This window comes from Piliocolobus tephrosceles, chromosome 4 (assembly GCF_002776525.5).
Source record: "Piliocolobus tephrosceles isolate RC106 chromosome 4, ASM277652v3, whole genome shotgun sequence".
Classification (NCBI taxonomy): domain Eukaryota; kingdom Metazoa; phylum Chordata; class Mammalia; order Primates; family Cercopithecidae; genus Piliocolobus; species Piliocolobus tephrosceles.
This window is the reverse complement of record NC_045437.1, coordinates 115,946,160-115,953,645: the sequence shown is the minus strand read 5'-3', so window position 1 is coordinate 115,953,645 and position 7,486 is coordinate 115,946,160. Positions and strand designations below refer to the sequence as shown.

General features: G+C 46.1%; 1 pseudogene across 1 annotated transcript; it reads left to right on the top strand.

The window, feature by feature from the left end:
• Window positions 1-6,599: 6,599 nt before the first annotated feature.
• On the top strand, window positions 6,600-7,062 carry LOC111547098 (annotated as a pseudogene). The gene has a single exon (XR_003309811.1). The product of XR_003309811.1 is annotated as a small ubiquitin-related modifier 2 pseudogene (transcript).
• The last annotated feature ends 424 nt before the right edge of the window (window positions 7,063-7,486 follow it).

The window sequence follows — 7,486 nt, the reverse complement described above, 5'->3', positions numbered from 1 at the left end:
CAGCTAATTTCTGTATTTTCAGTAGAGACGGGGTTTCACCATCTTGGTCAGGCTGGTCTTGAACTCCTGACCTTGTGATCCACCTGCCTCGGCCTCCCAAAGTGCTGGGATTACAGGCATGAGTCACTGTGCCTGGCCTTCAGTCCATTCTTAAGCACTACTGAGGGTAAGTAAAGATCACCCAGCTATGTACTGTAAGAAAGACCTGCTCCTTGGAGATAAGTATTTGAACCAACTGAAAGAGCTCATTTATGTAAGAAGACAAATGACAAACCGCACTTTAAGACTCTCTCCTCGGCCGAGCGTGGTGGCTCACACCTGTAATCCCAGTACTTTGGGAGGCCGAGGTGGGTGGATCACTGGAGGTTAGGAGTTCAAGACCAGTCTAGTCAAAGTGGTGAAACCCTGTCTTTCTAAAAATACAAAAATTAGCTGGGCGGGGTGGCGCATGCCTGTAATCCCAGCTACTCGGGTGCCTGAGGCAGGAGAATCACTTGAACCTGGGAGGTAGAGGTTTCAGTGAGCTGAGATTATGCCACTGCACTCCAGCCTGGGTGACAGAGTGAGACTGTCTCCTCACTGAGTCCTCAGATCTGAGGCCACTATGGTATCAACTCTGCCTAATCCCAGCTAATTCTCAGCCTTGTAAAACCAGCCTTCGGTCCTCCAGCCCAAGCCCTAAAATTCTATAAATATCCCCCCCTGACCTTTCCCTTTGAAGACATTACTAAAACTCTGTTAACGGTGTGTTCCCCGTTATTGCAGTAGGTCTGGTAAACCTAGCTTTGCTGGACGAATGCACCTTTCATTTTGTTTCACTTAGATTTTGTTTTCTTCATTTTCTTAGTGGTGGTCTGGGGAAATTGACAGTTGGCGCTTCCTCACCATGGCCTGTAATGAGTCATGTGTCTTGGTCGCCACTTATCTTGCTGGTTTCTCTTCTCCTTGCTGTCTGAGTTCCAGTCCCAGACGCCATTGGTCAATTCTTCCATTGCACCATGCTTCTCCCCACCCCTGATCGTGCCTTTGCACATGCCATCCGTCCTGCCTGAAATGCTCCCGACCTTCTTTACCTGGTTAGCTCTTACTCTTCTTTCAAATTTCTTATCTCTTCTGGGAAGCTGTCCTTCTTTGTATTCATAATTAAGCTAAATCTCCCCAAGATTTGCTGTTTACAGGCATTTATTTTGCCTTTATAGCACTTACCCCACTTGCAATTTTACCTTTGGTTTCTGGTGATTTGACCATTGTGTCAATTGCTCTGGAATGTAAACTCCCTGAGGGCAGGCGTTGTGCTTGTTTTGATCACCTAGTCCTTGCACTTCGCCTGAAACACAGTAGGTGTTCAGCAGAGAGTTCTCGGATAGATAAAAGCATGGATGGATGGATGGATGGATGTGGAAGGATGGATGGATGGGAGCAAGATTTCACTTCAAGCCAGGCACAGTGACCCACACCTGTAATCCCAGCACTTTGAGAGGCCAAGGCCTGTAGAACAGCTGAGGTGAGGAGTTTGAGACCAGTCTGGCCAACATGGTGAAACCACGTCTCTATTAAAAATACAAAAAATAGCTGGGCGTGGTGGCACGCACCTGTAATCCCAGCTACTCGGGAGGCTGAGGCAGGAGAATCAATTGAACCCGGAAGGTGGAGGTTGCAGTGAGCTGAGATTGCACCACTGCACCCCAGCCTGAGCAAAAGAGTGAGCTCCATCTCAAAAAACAAACAAAAAAAAATTTTACTTCTACTAATGCCTCACAGTTATGTGTTGGTGTCAGTGTGTGTGTTTTACTTGTTTATAGCTTAGAAAGGGGAATGTGAGGGATGCGGACACCCTCAGCTGCAGGGAGAAGGCAGGAGTCTAGAGTCCTCCTATGAGCTTGGCGCTGGAGCCTATCCACACTGAGACACTAAATGTCTCACCCAAGTCCTCTGTCCAGCCTCCCAGTGAGAGTTGAAAGGGCTCCAGCCCCATATGTTTCCTTTCAATGTCAGGCTAAGTTGGAAAATCACCAGCTCAATCAAGGAAGATTTTTTTAAAACTTTAATATTCTATTCAATTCAGCAAATATTTACAAGCTTCTCTAGAGCACATCATTGAAACTGGATTTCCACCAAAGGAATCCACACATTGGATCATCTTGGCACAGGATTTTCTAGATTAAATTTTTTTATTATTAATTTTTTTTTTTTTTGAAACAGGGTCTAACTCTGTCACCCAGGCTGGAATACAGGGGCAAAATCACAGCTCACCTCCTCCTGCCTCAGCCTCCTAAGTAGCTTGTACTACAGCCATGTGCCACCATGTCTGGCTAGTTAAAAAAAAAAAAAAATTCTGGAGATGGGGTCTCACTATGTTGCCCAGGCTGGTCTTGAACTTCTGGGCTCAAGCAATTTTCTCCCTTTGGCTTTCCAAAGCACTGGGATTATAAGCGTGAGCCACCATGAACAGTCTCTAATTTTTTTTTTTTTTTTTTTTGGAGGCGGTGTTTCACTCTTGTTACCCAGGCTGGAGTGCAATGGCACGATCTCAGCTCACCACAACCTCTGCCTCCAAGGTCCAAGAAATTCTGCCTCTGCCTTCCCAGTAGCTGGGATTACAGGCATGCACCACCAGGCGTGGCTGATTTTGTATTGTTAGTAGAGACAGGGGTTTCTCCATGTTGGTCTGGCTGGTCTCAAACTCCCGATCTCAGGTGATCCTCTGGCCTCGGCCTCCCAAAGTACCGGGATTACAGGCGTGAGCCACTGTGCCCGGCCCAGTCTCTGGATTTTTAAGATAACCCACCTCTTGAAATCTCAGATAGGGGCTGGAGAGCTTCCTCCCAGAGCATTGCCCACACACACAGTTTTAAGGAATGCATAGACAGGTAGGCATCCCTATTCTTTTAACTGTTAAGACATATAAGTTACATCAGGACACCCAGCTGTTCTTTCTTATTGGCTGATGATGGATCTTATGCTCCTACATTTCAAGCTGGGAACATATCCACCATCAATTTTTTCAAAGATAGTATTAAAAACCAGGGAAATCATTCATTCTGTTATTTACAACTTTTTCAAGGTGTAACTGACAACTAACAGCTACACAGATTAAAAAAGCACAATTTGATGCATTATCTGTATATCTGTGAAACCCTCAATATCAAGATAACAAACATATCCCCCTGCAAAAGTTTACTCAAGCTTGTCTATAATCCATCTCTTCCCTTCCCCCAACCACACACAATCACTGATCGGCTTTATACCACCATAGATTAGTTTGCATTTTTTAATGTGGTAATTTCCATTTTAACTTAGAACATCCCTTCCTTCCTTCCCTCCCTCCTTTCTTCCTTCTTTCCTTCCTTCCTTCTTTCTTTCCTTCCTTCCCTCCTTTCCTCCTTCCTTCCTCCCTTCCCTCTTTCCTTCCTTCCTTCCCTCCTTTCTTCCTTCCTTCTTTCCTTCCTTCCTTCTTTCCTTCCTTATTTCCTTCCTTCCTTCCCTCCTTTCTTCCTTCCTTCTTTCCTTCCTTCCTACCTTCTTCCTTCCTTCCCTCCTTTCTTCCTTCCCTCCTTTCTTCCTTCCTTCTTTCCTTCCTTCCTTCCTTCCTTCCTTCCTTCCTTCCTTCCTTCCTTCCTTCCACTCCAGCCTGGGCGACGGAGCGAGACTCTGTTTCAAAATAAAATAAAATAAAAATTTAATAGTAACAATCTTTACATCTCATATCAAAAACTCGCTAAGAATTTAGGGAAGGAAGCTTCTCCGTAAGTACTCTGGTAACTGGCAACAGCAATTTGCAAGCAATTTATGGCTCTGTATTTGCATGATGTTCACATGGGAAATAAGGTGTTGACTGTTGACATACTTCTTGGCGAAGGCTGTTTGAACAACTCATTCTTTTTTAAGAAGTTCTCAGTAGGCTTTGGACCCCAAGGATGTGTCATGACCTGCCAAATGCCAACCAGATTTGTAACCAGGCTCCTATCAAGCTTAGCTTTCAAAAATATGCATACTACACATAAATATACCTATTTCTCCAGTGTTGCCCTGTAGCAAAATGTCCCTTTGTGCTTCAGAGGGATAAGCAATCCTTCAGCAAAAGATCAGAACCCTACTTGGGCAGAACCTTTTCTAACTTTGGACCTGTTAGGATAGCAGCAGCAGCAAGAAGTGTAATAATAGCTGTCAGGGTTTACCAAGGGCCAGGTATTATGCTAACCTCTTTCAGTTGCATTGTCTTGCTACATCCTAACAATCTTGGAAGTTAGAAATTCACATTGTTCCCATTTTGCAAAAGTGGAAATGGAGGCTCTGTGAGGTTAGGTGACTTGCCTGAGGTCACTTGCTCTAAGTGGAGGAGGTAGGATTTGACGCTGGGTCTATTTGCTGAGATGATAACCTTTAAAGCTCTGCCTTTGATGGTCAGCAAGTATGTGGCAGATACTGTCAGTGCCCCACCCCATACTCTTGCAGGATGTCTGCTTCCTTTTCCTAGGGATTGCCTTGGGCTGGGGGTTGCCCTGGGCTGACCAGAGCTGCCTCAGAGTTTCACCACCCACCAGCCATCCCACCGGCCTTGTACTTTCCTGTGGCCAGGACTGACAGCCAGTTCCCTTGCCTTTGGATGGGATAAGCCCTGGAGTGCAATTCCCGCTCCGGAGTTCCTCCCAGGATCAGAGTTCTCTGGAAATCACAATTTTAATTATCTTCTTCCCCTGCCCTATCCTGCTTCCACTGCTGCTTCCCAGATTTTCTGGCAGAATACTTCCGCAATAATTTATTTGCACAAGAATCCTATCCCAGGCTCTGCTTCTAAGGAACAAACCTTAGACAAAGTTATCCAGGGAAAGGTAGGTTTACCATGATGGAACAAAAGGAAGGATAGTCCTCCTGAAGGACCTCTCCCCTCTGGGGCAGTTCAGGGCCCCAGAAGCAATGTGGGTGGCATAGGGTTAGTTCACAGAGTGCAAGACAGTAGAACCATGACAGGTGTTGGGAGCAGACACAAGGTCTCAGCTCTCAGCCCTTAGAGTAAACAGAGGCTGGCACTCGGCACTCATAGCACCTGCCTCATGAGATGTGGTAAGTGTGATGGAAAAGCCTTCTGGCATGGCACAGGCCTGGTGCAATTCACTGACTGAATGATAGATGGAGTTGGGGATTTCAATAGAAGAAATAATGTTTCCTGCCCCTCACCCTCATCCCCAACTATAAGAACTGAGCAGATTATATAAAATCATTACCCTAAATGCACCAGAGAACGTAGTAGATACTGATTGACCGCTTTGCTCCTAACCTCTAAATTGGAGCGAATAGGCTTAAATCAGGGAAAGGCTGACATAATCTTTTGAATCCAAATAGCCTAGAACCTTTTGCTCTGCTGAAAAACGCAGAAGAGGTGGGTATGTTTCTGGGATTTCACTGGAAGGCCCCAGGAGTTGGATTTGAGATCCTTTGAGATCCTCATCACAGAGCCTATGTGGTCTTGAGGATAGAATAAAGCCAGAGCCTGTTCATACTCGCTCACCCAACCAACCCATCTCTACCGTCTCCACTAATTTCAAACCACTATCAGATAGATCCCTTCCTCTCCATCCTCACCCCAGCATTCCAGTGCATTCAAGCTTGATTCAATGCCACATCTACATCACAGCTAAAGCTTCATTCCTTACTCCTCCACATACTCATTTAACAAACACTTACTGAATTACTGAATGTCTAGTATTTTTGCCAATCACTACTGTAGACTCTGGGAAAACAGTGAGCAAGAGGTAGCCCACAGTCTAGTGAGGGAGACATGTCCATGTTTGTGCTCCGTGCTCTCCTATTTTTGCACATTCTATTCCCTCCACCTCTCAATACTTGTTCCCTTGAAGGCTGACCCACTATATTCACCCTGTAAGTCCCTGCTCGTATATCACCGCGTCCTTCTCAAAACTCTGACCTTCGCCGGGTGCGGTGGCTCACATCTGTAATCCCAGCACTTTGGGAGGCCAAGGCGGGCGAATCACAAGGTCAGGAGTTCAAGACCAGCCTGGCCAACATGGTGAAACCCCGTCTCTACTAAAAATACAAAAAATTGGCTGGGCATGGTGGCAGATGCCTGTAATCCCAGCTACTAGGGAGGCTGAGGCAGGAGAATCGCTTGAACCCGGGAGGCGGAGGTTGCAGTGAGCCGAGATTGCACCACTGCACTCTAGCCCAGGCAACAGTACAAGAATCCATCTCAAAAAAAAAAAAAAAACTTCTCTGACCTTCCCCCTGCTGGGTCAGGTACCCCTTCCCTTAATTTCTAGAGTCCCTTGTTCCTTCCCTCTCAGAGCTCCTGTTGCGGAACATTGTATTGGTATGTTTACAGAAGGTGAGTTCCTTGAGGACAGAGATTATGCCATTCACTCATTTAACTCTTCCTTCCTTCCTTCTTTGATGAGCTAAATACTGTGTTAGATGCAAGGGGTTGAGCAGCAGTTAATTACAGACAAGCTCCCTGTCCCGCCTTCATGACACTCTCATTCCAATGGGAGTAGACAGGTGCTAAGGAACTCATTTTAGGATTTCCAGACTTTAGCACGTGGAGAGTAGTTCCTACCTGCATAAAATGTAGAATGGAGGCTCCTGGTGCTGCTTGTGTGCTCGTTTGGTGCGGACCTGGTACCTCTTTCGTGAAGCGGCAGCTGAGGAGACTCCGGCGCTGGCCATGGCCCACCAAAAGCCCAGGGAAGGAGTCAAGACTGAGAACAATGATCATATTAATTTGAAGGTGGTAGGGCAGGATGCTTCCGTGGTGCAGTTTAAGATTAAGAGGCGTACACCACTTAAACTAATGAAAGCCTATTGTGAACCACAGGGATTGTCAGAGAGGCAGATCAGATTCCGATTGGAGGGCAACCAATCAATGAAACAGACACACCTGCAGTTGGAAATGGCGGATGATGATACAATTGATGTGTTCCAACAGCAAGCGGGAGGTGCCTACTGAAAAGGGAAACTGCTTCTTTACTCCAGAACTCTGTTCTTTAAAAACCAAGATTACATTCTCAATTAGAAAACTGTAATTTGGTTCCACCACATCCTGACTACTATCTTTTTTTTTTTTTTTTTTTCTGGCTCGGTCCCCCGGGCTGGAATGCAGTGGCTGAATCTCAGCTCACTGCAAGCTCCGCCTCCCGGGTTTACGCCATTCTCCTGCCTCCTGCCTCAGCCTCTCAAGTAGCTGGGACTGCAGACGCCCGCCACCACGCCCGGCTAATTTTTTGTATTTTTAGTAGAGACGAGGTTTCACCGTGTTAGCCAGGATAGTCTCGATCTCCTGACCTCGTGATCCGCCCGTCTCGGCCTCCCAAAGTGCTGGGATTACAGGCGTGAGCCACCGCGCCCGGCCCTTACTACTATCTTATAGTTTTCTCTATTCTTTCATTTCCCCCTTCCCATTCCTTTATTGTACATACAGTAACAGGTATATGTATGTGCACAAGCATATTGTATTTTTTTTTTTTTTAACTAA